The sequence below is a fragment of the Natrix helvetica genome, assembly GCF_964273705.1.
Source record: "Natrix helvetica genome assembly, chromosome: 2".
Taxonomy (NCBI): domain Eukaryota; kingdom Metazoa; phylum Chordata; class Lepidosauria; order Squamata; family Natricidae; genus Natrix; species Natrix helvetica.
Window position 1 is genome coordinate 8,257,607 of NC_138552.1, and position 16,506 is coordinate 8,274,112.

The window sequence follows — 16,506 nt, forward strand, 5'->3', positions numbered from 1 at the left end:
TGCTTGGTTACTTCCAGGTGTGGGATTCAGCCGGTTCAGACCAGTTGAGGAGAACCGGTAGCTCCGACGAACAGCTGAGAGTGAACCGGTTCGCTCCGATGAGCAGGTTGGCCCGCCTGCCTGCCAGCCTGCCCGCTCTTACATTTTACTTACCTATATCCTCTCAGCTGATAAGCGCTGCAGAATGGATTGCCATGCCTCAGCTGTGTTACTCCCCAAGAAATAACATGGAAGGAACCACGCATGCAATCATCGAACCAGTTGTTAAACCAGCAGGAACCCACCAATGGTTACTTTGCTCTGGAATGACCTTGGTTCCCAAAGGAACACTTTTTGTTTTGACTGCAAAACCCCAATTAACTATTTCTTTCCTCTTCCCATCTATAGTGGCAACTCTGAAGCCTCAAAGATGGCCCCAGCCAGGTTCGCTTCAGGGTTGACACCCTACCTATATTTATTCAAATGTGGGTTTCAATGATTTAATGAAACTTCCCCTGCCTGTTGGGGAATTCTGGGTATTGAAGTCCTCTCATCTTAAAGTTGCCAAGGTTCAGAATCATTGACTGATATCAATGTGGAGACTCTAGAAAGAGTGCAGAGAAGAGCAACAAAGATGATTAGGGGACTGGAGGCTAAAACATATGAAGAACGGTTGCAGGAACTGGGCATGGCTAGTTTAATAGAAAGAAGGACTAGGGGAGACATGATAGCAGTCTTCCAATATCTCAGGGGTTGCCACAAAGAAGAGGAGTCAAACTATTCTCCAAAGCCCCAGAAGGCGGGACAAAAAAATGGATGGAAACTAATCAAAGAGAGAAGCAACTTAGAACTGAGGAGAAATTTCCTGACAGAACAATTAATCAGTGAAACAACTTGCCTCCAAAAGTTGTGAATGCCCCAACACTGGAAGTCTGTAAGAAGATGTTGGATAGCCATTTGTCTGAAGTGGTGTAGGGTTTCCTGTCTAGGCAGGGGGTTGGACTAGAAGATCTCCAAGGTCCCTTCCAACTCTGTTATTCTATTCTAATAACACACTTTTAAGATTTTGTGAGTTTTCTTGATCTGGCCTACTGATTGGGAGTGACCTCTCTCAGCTTAATTAATCTCACAGGGTTATTGTAATGGAGATAAAACGAAGACACATTCTCTCTGGAGGAATAAACAACTCTGATGAAGCATACACATTTAACACAATACACGAACGCATTTATCAGTATATCCCAGTCCTTTTGTGTCACGTATTCCTATCTACACAGGATCATGTTCAGGGACAGCTCTGGCATTTTTGTCCTTTCCTCCAATTCTAGCAAAATTGCTGTTTCAAGGTTTCCAAGCGGGAAAAATGCCCAATAGGTCAACTTGGCCTCCAAACACAGAGGAAAATAGGCCAAAGATGTCCATAAAGCCTTCAAAATATTCCACTTGCTGTCTTGCTCATAGCGAATGTCTGATGATCAGAATACAAAAATGTGACCTCCAAGAGGCAAGATTTTCATCACATGTCTGGATAAAGACAAGGTAGAAAATCTGGGGAGAAACTTTAGGGAGATACTCAAGTCATCCAGGCCAAGGTTGTCCCAAAGGTGCTTTTTTCAGCTCTGGGAGGCTAAAGAAGCTTCTTGGAAGAGAAGCGATACGCCTTCAAAGAAAAACCAGAAAGTCCAGTTGCCTTTTGAAAAAAGCACCTTGGGAGAGAACCTTGTTTATTGAACTACATGGAGCTAATTTTAGGACTTTAGGATTTTAGACTACTATTTTGGAGTGTATTCTACACAGTGGTGGGTTGCAGATGGTACGCTCCAGTATGGGCCTACCAGTGCCTGCCCAGAGCACCAGATACCGTTCCGGTACAGTGCTCCGGAGGGCCCGCCCGCCTGCCCGCTCAAGATCCTTACCTGTATTTGAGCTCTTCAGCACTTCCGCGCATGCACACAGAGTGCACGACGCCTTCGCAACACTCCACCGAGCAGCTGGAGTGTGGCGGAGGTGCCGCAAGAGGTAAGGACGCATGTGTGTGCTGCACGCATTCATGTGGTGGAAGTCGGGCCCCGTTGCAACCATACCGGTTGCAATGGGATCTGGAACCCACCACTGATTCTACACAACATGGCAGCAAACCATTGGTTTTTCAGCAATCACAGCATCTAAATTTGGTGGTATATACGAAGTGGGCTCTGTTTAAAATAAAAAGGATCACATGATTATCCTGGAATCATCAGTTGTTGTTTTTTCTTCTCCTTCCATTCCTCCTCCTCCTCCTCCTCCTCCTCCTCCTCCTCCTCCTCCTCCTCCTTCTCTTTCTCCTTCTCCTCCTCTTCCTTTTTTTTCTCCTTCTCCTTCTCCAACTATTCCTTCTCCTTCTCCATCTATTCCTCCTTCTCCTCCTTCTTTTTCTCCTTCTCCTCCTTTCTCCTTCCCCTTCTCTTTCTCTTCCTTCTCCTTCTCCTCATCCTCCTTCTTTCTCCTTCTTCTTTGTCTCCTTCTCCTCCTGTTCCTTCTTCTCCTTCTCCTTCTTCTCCTCCTCCTCCTCCTCCTTCTCTTTCTCATCACTTCAGATGTCAAGGGAGATACAAACTTCTAGTTCTTGCACTAATGGTAGCCTCAATCATTATTATTTGATGTTGTAGTAGTGTGTTTTGGATGTTGTCTCTCCATCTTCTTCTGGATCTGTCTTGTGTTCTTCTGTCTTCTCTTCTTGTATATGCCTTGTACGAGATGGGATCCCATGACATTCCCTCCAGGTGAACAAATCACTTAACTTGCCATAGCTTAAGATTGGATCTATGCCAATTCTTTCTCTTATGATCTCATTTGTTTTTATTTTAATGTTATTTTACTATTATTGCTTTATTTTTATTTTATGTTCATTTTGGATTTGCTACTCCTCCCTGAAAAGGTCTGGAGGTGCTGAGCATTGACCTCCTGTCTCATAGAAGAGATCAAGCTGTGAAGATCCAGCTCACATCCAGATCTTCTCTTACCCTGAAGTGAAGAGCCTCATTCAAGTTCTTCCCAAGCCAACTACTTACACGTAACAATTAGTATTGTGGGGTGCTTAAAGTAAATATTACTTAAGGAAGACCCCCAGATCACTTCTACTGTCAACCATTTCCTCTCTTTTAACTGAAGTCTTCTCCATGTGTGTGAAGTTGGGGAAATAATGAAAGAGAGACTGACTCAAGGTTGAGCCTTCTATCCTTCCAAGGTTGGTAAAATGAGGACCTACATTGTTGGGGGCAATATGCGGATTCTATAAACTGCTTAGAGAGGACTGGAAAGCATAAGTCTATTGCTATATCTCTATCATCTGTCTATCTCTATCTATCTATCTATCTATCTATCTATCTATCTATCTATCTATCTATCTACCTGTAATTTATCTATCATCTATCTATCATCTATCATCTACTGTATCATCTATTATCTATCATCTATTATCTATCTATCATCTAACGATCATCTATCTATCAATCATCTATCTGTTGATCATCTATTGATCATCGAACATTGAACATCTATCATCTATCTTCTATCATCTGTCTGTCTGTTTCTCATCTATCTATTTATCATCATCATCTCTCTCTCTTTCTCCCTCTCTCTTTCTCTCTCTCTCCCCCCCCCCTCTCTCTCTCTGTGTTTGTGTGTCTCATCTATCAGTCTGTCTATCTGTCTACATATCATCTGTTTATCACCTCGTGGTGATGATCCCTGGTGCCCCAGGCCCCAATGCAGTATTGCAAGCAAATTTTGCCCACAGCCAGGAGTTCAATCCTGACTGACTCAATACAATAATACAATAGTAGAGCTGGAAGGGACCTTGGAGGTCTTCTAGTCCAACCCCCTGCCTAGGCAGGAAACCCTATACCGTTTCAGACAAATAGCTATCCAACAACTCAAGGTTGACTCAGCCTTCCATCCTTCCCAGGTCAGTAAAACGAGGGCCCAGTCAATACGCTGATTCTATAAACCACTCCGAGAGGGCAGTAAAGCACTGTGAAGCTGTATATAAGTCTAAGTTGCTATTTATATCCCTCTTGAACTGCCACGGAAAAGAGCGCTTACAAATGCAACCAACGGCCCATCTGGGGGGGGGGGGTTTTCTCGGATCATCTACTCTCCTTCTAATCTCTCGTCTGTCTGGGCAAGGGCATTGCTAATCAGCACCACCTCCTTTCAAGCAATTCTTTTTACTCTAGGCTTGATCTGATCCCCAGTTAATCAATTTTGAGTCCTGGAACTTTCAACAAATAGACTTGCAAAAGCCGTTGGCGAGTGGCCAGGCCCCCACAAGTCAGTGTCGGTGTTTTGCAGGGGAGGCAAAGTGCAGGAAGGGGAGGGGGAGAGGTGAGAAAGAGGGGAGTAGGGTTTTTTGCAGGCATTGCTTGGTTAAAAAGCCCACATCAGGCAAAATCTCCTCACTGCATGTGAGAAGGAGGAGGAGGAGGGGAGGGGGAGGAGGAGGAGGACTTCCCTACTCAGAGATTTTGTGCAGAGTATATAAAGTGAAACAGTGCTCTTTAGCTATCACTGTCCCTGCACACCCTCCTTAGGCAATAAACTTGGCAGACGCTTCCAAAGTTTCGTAACCAGGTGCAACTGAAGGTAAGAAGATGTTCACTCTTACTTTAATGCAGCTTGAGGTTTAAATTCTGCAGCTCCCCTTGAAGTCCCAGCCGCTTTCTGATAACGGTTTCTTTACCTCTCCCCCCCACACTTACTAGAATATTGCAATAAATAAATAAATTTAAAACCAGAGAAACAAAGTGGGATTTGGGAAAGGCGCATGGCACCAGAATCTGGAGGGAGGACTCCATCATAGTTTGGCATTTTTGTGGGTTTTTTTCATTTTGGTTGTTGGATTAGGGGGACTGCTGGGTGTTTCGGGGAGGCCCCTCCATTCATGGGACCAGAACAGGCAACTGGTAGAAGGTGATAAGAGGCAGGACAACAGATCAGCTGTCAGAGAAGCTGCAGAAAACTGAAATGTTTGCAGCTTTGTCAAATTCGTGTTTCGTCCTCAGCCAAGGGCATTGAAAGAATGGTGGAGCTTATAAAGAGGAGGAGAAGCACGCTCTCAAGAGGTTTAATGGAGACCCTCTTTGGGTTAAAATCAGGGACATATTGTAAGTGAAGGATCCGGGCTAATGTATAATTATTATCCCATGATTTCTGTGGTGTTCTGGGTGCTTTTGAAATCATGCATGCACCTGCAGCCACCCTGAGGTTTTATTACAGATGAACAGAGTTGGAAGGGGCCTTGTAGGTCATCTAGCCCAACCCTCCACCCAAGCAGGAGACCCTACACCTTTTCTGTCATAAAATGGCACACAACGCACTTAATTTCCATGATTGCATGGAAATTTGGGTTGATAATATAGTGTCAATACAGTAACTGTAAAGGCAAAGGTTTCCCTTGCACATATGTAATAGTCGTTCCCGACTCTAGGGGGCAGTGCTCATCTCCATTTCAAAGCCGAAGAGCCAGCACTGTCTGAAGACATCTCCGTGGTCATGTGGCCGGCATGACTAGACGCCGAAGGAGCATGGAACGCTGTTACCTTCCCACCAAAGGTGGTTCCTATTTTTCTGCATGCATTTTTACATGCTTTCGAACTGCTAGGTTGGCAGAAGCTGGGTCAAGGAACGGGAGCTCACTCCATTACGCAGCGCTAGGGACTCGAGCTGCCAAACTCCCGACCTTTTCTGATTGACAAGCTCAGAGTCTTAGCCATTGAGCCACCACATCTCTATAGTGCCTGTATATAGTGCCAATATAGTAACTGTATATAGTATCAATTGTTAATAAAGAATAAAAAAAGAATAAAGAAAGAATAAAGAAACAAAGAAAATGATGATGATAATAATAATAACAATGAAAAATAATAAAGAAATGTGTTCCTTTCATCACCTTCCTAAATCTTGCCAAACAGAGTTTTTTTAAAGGCATGTACTGTATAAGCCAAGAAGTGATCATCTAGATCCTGTGGCAGGGAGTTCCATCTGAGTTTATTTATTTATTTACTTATTAAATGTCTTCGCCGCCCATCTCACTGTAGAGCATTCATAGTTCGGTCTGTGCTGCACATACCAACATTCCAGCTATTAAATCAGTTATTTGGCAAAGAGAGATAAGGTCTGCAGGATTGCAACATGCTTAATCTTGTTACTAAATTAATCCATTTCCTGCATTGACATAGTATATCTATATCGGATCATAAATCATCAAATGGACTGAGTTTGCATAAGGCGTTAAACCACCTAAATGCTAACTAAACATAACCATTTTATCATCTAGTGTATCATGAAAAAGTTAACACGGTTCTAGGCTGCATCAACAGAGGGATAGAATCAAGATCAAGTGAAGTGTTAATACCACTTTATAATGCCTTGGTAAGGCTCCACGTGGAATACGGCGTCCAGTTTTGGTTGCCATGATGTAAAAAAGATGTGGAGACTCTGGAGAGAGTGCAGAGAAGAGCAACAAAGAGGATTAGGGGACTGGAGGCTAAAACATAAGAAGAACAGTTGCAGGAACTGGGTAGGTCTAGTTTAATAGAAAGAAGGACTAGGGGAGACATGATAGCAGTGTTCCAATATCTCAGGGCTTGCCACAAAGAAGAGGGAGTCAAGCTATTCTCCAAAGCACCTGAGGGCAGGACAAGAAACAATGGGTGGAAACTAATCAAGGAGAGAAGCAACTTAGAACTAAGGAGATACTTCCTGACAGTTAGAACAATTAATCAGTGGAACAACTTGCCTCCAGAAGTTGTGAATGCTGCAACATTGGACGTTTTCAAGAAGATGTTGGATAACCATTTGTCTGAAGTGGTGTAGGGTTTCCTGCTTAAGCAGGGGGTTGGACTAGAAGACCTCCAAGGTCCCTCCCCGCTCTGTTGTTCTATTCTATAATGCTGTTGGGTTTCTAGCGGAGTTTATGAACCAATGTGCTAACAGAACCATAGAGTTTTGCAAGAGAAAACATGACAGGCAAAGGAGAACTCTATGACAAGGGATGAGTGTGCACCAGCTTCCCCTCCAACAACTGGTGGGGGTCGGGGTGGGTTCCTGTACCAGTTGGTACTGGTTCGCTTCGCACATGGCGAACTTGGCTCGCACATGCGCAGTTGACTTTACATTGTTCTGCGCATGTGCAGAAACATGCTGCCAATGGCAGAAGAGACCAGGGAACCAGTTCAGGGGTGTGGCCAGCCTGGGCCGCTGCCAGTTCTGCGACCCAGGCTAAATCACCGCTACCAGTTCAGCCGAATCAGGCCGAACCGGAAGCAACCCCTCTCTGGTAGGAGTGCAAAGTGAAGAAAGTAATAAGGCCCTCAACAATCTGGGTTCTCCTTTTACCCACCTTGGAAGGATGGAAGGCTGAATCAACCTCGAGTCTGCTGAGATTCGAACTGCCAAATTGCAGGCAGCTGGCAGTCAGCAGAAGAAAGAAAGAAAGAAAGAAAGAAAGAAAGAAAGAAAGAAAGAAAGAAAGAAGGAAGGAAGGAAGGAAGGAAGGAAGGAAGGAAGGAAGGAAGGAAGGAAGGAAGGAAAGAAGGAAGGAAAGAAGGTAGGAAAGAAGGAAGGAAAGGAAGGAAGAAAGAAAGAAAGGAGGAAGGAAGGAAGAAAGAAAGAAGGAAAGAAGGAAGGAAAGAAGGAAGGAAGGAAGGAAAGAAAGAAAGAAAGAAGGAAGGAAGGAAGGAAGGAAGGAAGGAAGGAAGGAAGGAAAGAAGGAAAGAAGGAAGGAAAGAAGGTAGGAAAGAAGGAAGGAAAGGAAGGAAGAAAGAAAGAAAGGAGGAAGGAAGGAAGAAAGAAGGAAAGAAGGAAGGAAAGAAGGAAGGAAGGAAAGAAAGAAAGAAAGAAAGAAAGAAAGAAAGAAAGAAAGAAAGAAGAAAAAGAAAAGAAAAGATCTCAGGGCCAGAAATGAGATGAAGACCTAACTGAAAGCAGAACAATTGCAGTAATAACTCTTCCGATGAAAAAAACGAAGTTGTACAGAGAGCAACTTTGCTGCACGAAAAAAGTTTGAAAAAACAAGAGCATAAATAACTAAAACCAATTGAAATAAAAGGTGGCCACACAGTTTCAGAAATTGGGAAGAATGCTGGTGCCCTTGCTTTAAAATCCACCTCCATCCCGGAAGTAAGGGAGGGTGATTTTAAACTGGGAGGGGGTGGGGAGGCTGATTTCTAGGAAACATTGGGGGAAACTGAGACTGAGAGGGAAAATAAAAAAAACCACCAGTTCATGCCTTGCATTAGAATGATGTTCCAAACTCTGGAATCCACAGAATGTTTTGCACCTAAACACAATAAATCAGGGATGGAAGAAAAAAATTGGGAGGTCCAGCTTAAAACTATAGCAATGCAAAAAATAGAGAGAATAACAGCTAGAAGACATTCTCTATCTACAATATTTTATGGAGGGTCAGCCAGAGGCTGCATCTAACACAGGGAAATGGAGAGGGCCATTAGTATTATTCTTTATTGATTTATTAATATCCCATCTTGATTATTTCGATAACTCAAGGCACAGGACCTACCGAATATTCCTTTCTCCTCCTATTTTCCCCACAATAAATTTGAGAGGTGAATTGGGCTGAGAAAGAGGGACTGACCCAAAGTTGCCTTCAGGGGTGGGATTGAAAAACTTTAGCAACCGGTTCTCTTCTGTGTTGCTGGGGCGGGCATGGCCTGGTGGGCATAGCCTACTCAGCCTCCTGTACCACGTTGAGAGGGGGGGTGTTTTTACCCTCCCCAGGCCCTGGAGGCTTTCTTTGAGCCTCCGGGAGGGCGAAAACGGGAGCATTGAGCATCCATGGGAGCATCTACATGGAGACTCCTGGGAGGGGAGGGGTGGGATGGGCGGGGCCAGTCAGTCCTTGCAACTACCAGTTCGGCAAACAAGATGTAAATTTAGCATCCGGTTCGTCCAAACCAATCCAAACCGGCTGAATCCCACCCTTGACTCCTACCTTGTTGACTTTTGTCCCTAAGGAGCTATCTTTCATGCCTTAGGAAGGACTAGAATTCACTGTCTCCTGGTGAAATCACTCGGCTGGCTTTCATGCCAAAAGTGGAACTAGAAGTCAGTATCTTGGTGACTGGCCCTAGCCAGCTTTTGTGCCTAATGTGGGACTAGAACTCACTGTCTACTGGTGATTGGCCCAAAGTCACCCAGCCAGCTTTCATGGCTTAGGCAGGACTAGAATTCACTGTCTCCTGGTGACTGGCCCCTGAATCACCCGGCTGGCTTTCATGCCTAAAATGAGACTAGAATTCACCATCTCCTGGTTTCTAGCCTAATGGCTTAACCTATACAATACAATATACAATACAATAGTAGAGTTGGAAGGGACCTTGGAGGTCTTCTAGTCCAACCCCCTGCCTAGGCAGGAAACCCTATACCGTTCCAGACAAATGGCTATCCAACATCTTCTTAAAGACTTCCAGTGTTGGGGCATTCACAACTTCTGGAGGCAACTTCTGTTCCACTGATTAATTGTTCTAACTGTCACGAAGTTTCTCCTCAGTTCTAAGTTGCTTCTCTCCTTGATTAGTTTCCATCCATTGCTTCTTGTTCTGTCCTCAGGTGCCTTGGAGAATAGCTTGACTCCCTCTTCTTTGTGGCAGCCCCTGAGATATTGGAACACTGCTATCATGTCTCCCCTAGTCCTTCTTTCTCTTAAGCTAAACATACCCAGTTCCTGCAACCGTTCTTCATATGTTTTAGTCTCCAGTCCCCTAATCATCTTTGTTGCTCTTCTCTGCACTCTAGAACATGAATGTTTCTTTACGGACACCAGAGTAAAATGACAGCAATCAATTGTCTAAGGGAGGGTTGCTCAACCTTTGTAACTTTAAGATGTGTGGACTTCAACTCACAGAATTCCTCAGCTGGTCTAAGGAACTATATTGTTCATCAAAAATTCAACGGAACTGATAAGTGCTCAGCTACCTGGCTGTTAGAAATTGCAGTTAATGGTGCTACTAAAAGCTACTAAAAGCACCATTAACTAAACAGCACTAAAAGTAGTAAGTAGTAAGCAAGTTCCTGCTTTCTTTTCTGAGATAATAGCAATAGCTCTTAGACTTATATATCGCTTCATAGTGCCTTTACAGCTCCCTGTAAGCAGTTTACAGAGTCAGCCTCTTGCCCCCAACAACCTGGGTCCTCATTTTACCCACCTCAAAAGGATGGAAGGCTGAGTCAACCTTGAGCCGGTGAGATTTGAACTGCCAAACTGCAGCTAGCAGTCAGCTGAAGTAGCCTGCAATGCTTCCCTCTAACCATTGCACCACCTTGGCTCTTATATTCATAATATGAATACAGAGAGAATTCCATTTCATAGATGTCTCTTCACCTTCCACCCCTCCACCAATTGATGAATTATCTCTCTTATCCAAAATTGGCTGTGTAACTTAGTAACTGTGAAAGGGATCTTGGAGTCCTAGTGGACAACCATTTAAATATGAGCCAGCAGTGTGCAGCAGCTGTCAAAAAAACCAACACAGTTCTAGGCTACATAAACAGAGGGATAGAATCAAGATCACGTGAAGTGTTAATACCACTTTATAATGCCTTGATAAGGCCACACTTGGAATACTGCATTCAGTTCTGGTTGCCACAATGTAAAAAAGATGTGGAGACTCTAGAGGAAGTGCAGAGAAGAGCAACAAAGATGATTAGGGGACTGGAGACTAAAACATATGAAGAACGGTTGCAGGAACTGGGTATGTCTAGTTGAATGAAAAGAAGGACTAGGGGAGACCTGATAATAGTATTCCAATATCTCAGGGGCTGCCACAAAGAAGAGGGAGTCAAACTATTCTCCAAAGCACCTGAGGGTAGAACAAGAAGCAATGGGTGGAAACTAATCAAGGAGAGAAGCAACTTAGAACTGAGGAGAATCAGTGGAACAGAAGTTGCCTCCAGAAGTTGTGAATGCCCCAACACTGGAAGTCTTTAAGAAGATGTTGGATAGCCATTTGTCTGAAACGGTATAGGGTTTCCTGCCTAGGCAGGGGGTTGGACTAGAAGACCTCCAAGGTCCCTTCCAACTCTACTATTGTATTGTATTGTATTGGCTCTATAAACTAGCAAAGTTTGCTTCATAAATTAGCAAATAAACTAGTCAAGTTCCTTACCTGTGCATATTATCTAACATTCATGGTATTCCAAATATGCGTATGTCATTGTGCCTGGCACACATCAAGGTATTTATCGAAATGTATAATTATAAAATTATAATCCAGGGTCTGCTATTCTATGCGTGCAATCTTTCTAAGGGGAAACAAGAGCATTTCCTATCTTGAACAAAACATGTAATGTTACATCTTCGAATCGATACACAAAGGGACGTTTTTCATTGCAATTGCCATTTTTCTTAAATCGTGTAATTCAAATGGCCACTTTAAAAAAATATGCATGGATTTGAAACCGTGTCGTGCAAAGGGGCATTGTTTGAGACAAAACTGTTGACCAAAAAAAAAAAAAAACATCTGCAGGTTTGACAAGATTTCAAACAAAACTCTAAACTGGACTTATTTGAAGAAACAACATAAAAATGTTTGTAGAAACTTTACGATAAACTCTGTTCCAAAGACTCAAGCTTGACAGGTTCATAAAAATAAGAAATTACATTAGCCTATTCAGTAATCTGAATTCCATGGATGCTTTGAGGACGGGCAATTTTTGGAACGGCAGCAGAATAAAAAAATTCCATGGACAGGCCTGCATTTTCAGCCTGCTAGAGGCCTTTCAAGAAATATATGTAATGAAAGAAGGGATAGGATCAACAACAAATGAGGGCTGAATGGATTTTGAACACAAGAATGCGTCCGTCGTATGAAAGAGATAAATTGAAGTGCTTTGGTCATGTGGCACGAATAAAGGACGACTGGCTCACAAAATGAAAATATGAGGTAAAATGGATGACTCAAGGAAAAAAGCAGAACTTCATAGTTGGATGGATATGATCAGTAGTAGAATTCAGCCGGTTCAGACTGGTTCACCCTAAACCAGCAGCAGAAATTGCACCCACCCTGGCTCTATGCCGTCCTATTCAGACACGTTTTTGAGGCCAGGCACATGCGGGGAAGGTACGTGTGGGCAAAAGCACATGTGCGAAGCGAGCGTGTGGCGAATCAGTGGTAACAAAATGTGAAACCCACCCCTGGATAGGATGCATTCCTCAAAAATAAGTTATAAGTCCTTCACTTATGACCACAGTTGAGCCCAAAATTTCTCTGGTTAAGTGAAGCATTTGTTAAGTGAGTTTTGTCCCATTTTACGACATTCTTTGCCACGGCTGTTAAGCGAATCACTGCAGTTGTTAAGTTAGTCACAACGGATGTTAAGTGAATCCGGCTTCCCAAATCGACTTTGCTTGTCAGAAGGTCACGAAAGGGGATCACGTGACCCCGGGGACACTGCAACCGTCATAAATACGAGCCAGTTGCCAAGCGTCTGAATTTCGATCACGTGACCATGAGAGATGCTGCAACAGCCGTGAATGTGAAAAACGGTGATAAGTTACTTTTTTCAGTGCTGTTGTAACCTCAAATGGTCACTAAATAAACTGTTGTAAGCAGGGGTGGTGTTGTGGCCCAGCAGGATCCGTTTGAGCTGCTGATGGACTCAGATAGTGAGGGATCATTTCAGTCGGCCCTGGATGATGTGGAAGACCCTGTGCAGGTTGCAGATTCAGAGCAGGGACCAGAGGGGCTGGTTGGCCACCAAGAGGCACCTGAGGCATGGAGCAGTGGGGAGGATCAAAGGCAGTCAGTCCCTGATGCGAGAGTAAGAAGGGCTGAGAAACAAAAGCAGCAGCTTCGTAGGCAGGCTCATAGACGATAATTAGCACAGGTGGTTGTAGATTGGCCCCTCCCACAGGAGCTTATAGGTGAGGCGTTGGGAGGGGACATTTGCAGGAAACAACAGTTCGAGATTAGCAGTGAAGAAAGTCTATGTCTTAGAGTCGTGTTTGAATATCTGGTTTGTTTTTCTTGTATTCTGAGTAATCTGGGCCTTTGGCCAAAAGGTTTGTTTATCTTGCAATTAGAAGTGGCAAACAGCCAAGCCTGTGGTTTTGGCTTGTTCACAGGCGTGGAGAAGGGGGGTCAGAACAGGGTGGTATCCACTTACTTTCCCTACTGGTTCACAAATGTGAGCCTGCATATGTCCATGCATGTGCTCGGCCTTCCGTGTATACGCTTTGGCTTGAAAGAGTGCCTAAATAGGACAGCATAGAGCCGAAGCGGGTGGGCCGGCCTACCTGCGATTTCCACTACCGGTTCGAATGTACCAGTCCGAACCGGCTGAATTCCACTTCTGGTTGTAAGTCAAGGATTAGCTGTATAAAAAGAACACAAAGGCAATGGACAGATGAGATGGATGCAAGGTTGGTTTCAAGGATAGAAAGATAGTGGACAACTATTTAAATAGGAGCCAGCCGTGTGCAGCAGCTGCCAAAAAAGCCAACACAGTTCAAGGTTGCATAAACAGAGGGATGGAATCAAGATCATGTGAAGGGTTAATACCACTTTGTAATGCCTTGATAAGGCCACACTTGGAATACTGCATTCAGTTTTGGTCGCCACGATGTAAAAAAGATGTGGAGATTCTAGAAAGAGTGCAGAGAAGAGCAACAAAGATGATTAGGGGACTGGAGACTAAAACATATAAAGAACGGTTGCAGGAACTGGGTATGTCTAGCTTAAGAGAAAGAAGGACTAGGGGAGAGATGATAGCAGTCTTCCAATATCTCAGGGGTTGCCCCAAAGAAGAGGGAGTCAAACTATTCTCCAAGGCACCTGAGGGTAGAACAAGAAGCAATGGGTGGAAATTAATCAAGGAGAGAAGCAACTTAGAACTGAGGAGAAACTTCTTGACAGTTAGAACAATTAATTAGTGGAACAGCTTGCCTCCAGAAGTTGTGAATGCCCCAACACTGGAAGTCTTTAAGAAGATGTTGGATAGTCATTTGTCTGAAATGGTATAGGGTTTCCTGCCTAGGCAGGGGGTTGGACTAGAAGACCTCCAAGGTCCCTTCCAACTCTGCTATTGTATAAAGTGATATTGTATATGGAGAACTATAGTAGCTGGTCCTGGTGTAAACATGTTTTAGCTATATTTCAGCTCCTGTCACTCCCATTAGGCAGATCGGCCATGAAATCTTAGAACTTAGAATAACTTCGTTGTCACTTCGAATGTACACTAATCGGCATGCATTAAAGTGAAATTTCGTTGCATACAGCTCTCAAAGGGTCACCGCCTCCAATACACACTGCATAAAATGACAAAATAAATGCATAAATAAATACAAAATTATGCATATACCCACATATGTTATATGACACAGAGAAACACAGTCTAGTTTGGATGTATACATGTACAGGGTGTCACGATGGCTCAGTGGGCAAGACACTGAGCTTGCGAATCAGAAAGGTCAGCAGTTCAGTGGTTCGAATCCCGAGCGCCGCATGATGGAGTGAGCTCCCATAACTTGTCCCAGTTTCTGCCAACTAGCAGTTAGAAAGCATGAAAAAAAATGGAAGTAGAAAAATAGGGACCACCTTTGGTGGGAAGGTAACAGCATTCTGTGCGCCTTCAGCATTTAGTCATGCCGGCCAGATGACCACGGAGACGTCTTCGGACAGCGCTGGCTCTTTGGCTTTGAAACAAAGATGAACACCTCCCCCTAGAGTGGGGAACAACTAGCACATATGTGTGAGGGGAACCTTTACCTTTACTTTATATACAGGGTGAGAAAAATGAAACTTGCAAGTTACCCAGATGGACGGCATAGGGAACAAAGCTGTTACAGAATCTCTGGAAGTCCTGCTAGAGATACTTCGAAACCTCCTCACAGAGGGGAGCAACAGAAACAGACCACAAAGTGGGTGTGTGGGGTCCCAACCAGAGATGGTATTCAGCCGGTTTAGACAGTTCACTCGAACCGGTAGCAGAAATTATGGGGGGGGGACTGCCCACCTGCCCTGGCTCAATGTCATTCTATTTAGACACATTTCTGGGGGCAGGCGCATGCGCAGAAAGCCCACACATGAGCAAATGCATGCGTGGCCAGCCAGGCGCATGCATGGAAGGGAGTGGGCAGGCACGCGGCAAACCAGTGGTAACAAAATGTGAAACCCACCGCTGGTCCCAACTACACAACGCTAAAACTACTTTGACTGAGATAGTCTACCAATAACATCTCGAGAAGTTGTTGGTACTCCATCACTGGAGAATTGAAGAAGAGATTGGAAAGCCACTCGCCTCAACTGGTATTTGGTCTCCTGCTTGAACAGGGGGCTGGACTAGAAGACCTCCAATATACCTTCCCACTCTGCTATTCTGTTACTCTGGTTGTGTTGTAGCTCCTTGCCCTTCTTATTCGATTGTTGGTGTCTCTTCAAGTCATTTTTGGCTCCCAGCAAGCAACTCTATTTTCCTCAAGAAAACTTCCTTATACTGCTGTGAATTAAGAAGGGGTTTGACTGAGATGCTTCTGAATATTATCTGGACCTGGTATACTTAAAATAAGTTTCAGCCCCTTTTGTAAATATTCATAAACATTTCTTTATCAAGATCATTTCCCTTAATCTCTACCTCACTCGGAGCTGTTGATCTGGTTTTCTTTCTTGCTAAAGATTCCCAACTTAGGACCTCTCTTATCCTAAATGGGTCTGGAAATGGGTCCCAGGTGTCCCAGTGTCTTTTCTTAATTTTAAGAATAAGAGAATAATAGAGTTGGAAGGGACCTTGGAGGTCCTCTAGTCCAACCACCTCCTACTCAAGCAGGAAAATTTATACCACCCCAGATAAATGGTTGTCCAATCTCTTCTTTAAAACCTCTAGTGTCTTCTGGAGGCAACTTGTTCCACTGATTGATTGTTCTCACTGTCGGGAAATTTCTCCTTCGTTCTAGGTTGGTTCTCTTGAGTTTAATGGAAGGGTGGGCAGCTGAAAATCATGATGATAAAACCAATCTCATTGTATACATGATGTGCAATGACAATAAAGGCTATACTACTATAAAGTGAAAAATAAGGTGATTGCCTGGGTAGACACGTAGAGCCATACTTTAGCAGGTGTGTTAGTCAATAAATGCATGACAACCACTTCCCAACTTCAAGGATTTTATCCACCTTTTCCTCATTCGGCTTTCGTCCAGCTCTAAAGTCTAACAAAGATATGAAAACTGTTTTGGTATCTTGTGCCCAAAGTCAAGATGAGAAAGCTCCTTGATGGTTGACTGACATGCATCCAAGAGTTGAGCTGTTTTTCCCAACCTGGTCATAAAATGAAATAAAATCATTAGGAGCATTTGATCCAGAGTCTATAAAATCATAAACTCAGGGCGGAGAGTCTTTCCTTGACTTCCTTCTCTCTGCCCTTTAGTGTACGTGCCACGCTAGCAAAGATGGATGGAAGTCCCTTCAGCCCTTCCTCTCTCCTAGTCCCAGTTCAGCTATCACCAGAGGGATGCGGGTCTTATGACTTTGG

The 16,506-nt window shown here is 43.9% G+C and overlaps 1 protein-coding gene across 1 annotated transcript in view; it reads left to right on the forward strand.

Moving 5' to 3' along the window:
• Window positions 1-4,538: 4,538 nt before the first annotated feature.
• The window catches only part of SLC14A1 (solute carrier family 14 member 1 (Kidd blood group)), a 49,966-nt gene continuing 37,998 nt past the window's right edge, over window positions 4,539-16,506 (forward strand). Inside the window, exon 1 of the mRNA XM_081942572.1 lies at window positions 4,539-4,602. The gene's annotated coding sequence lies outside the window, so the exon portion shown is untranslated. The remainder of the gene's footprint in view (window positions 4,603-16,506) is intronic.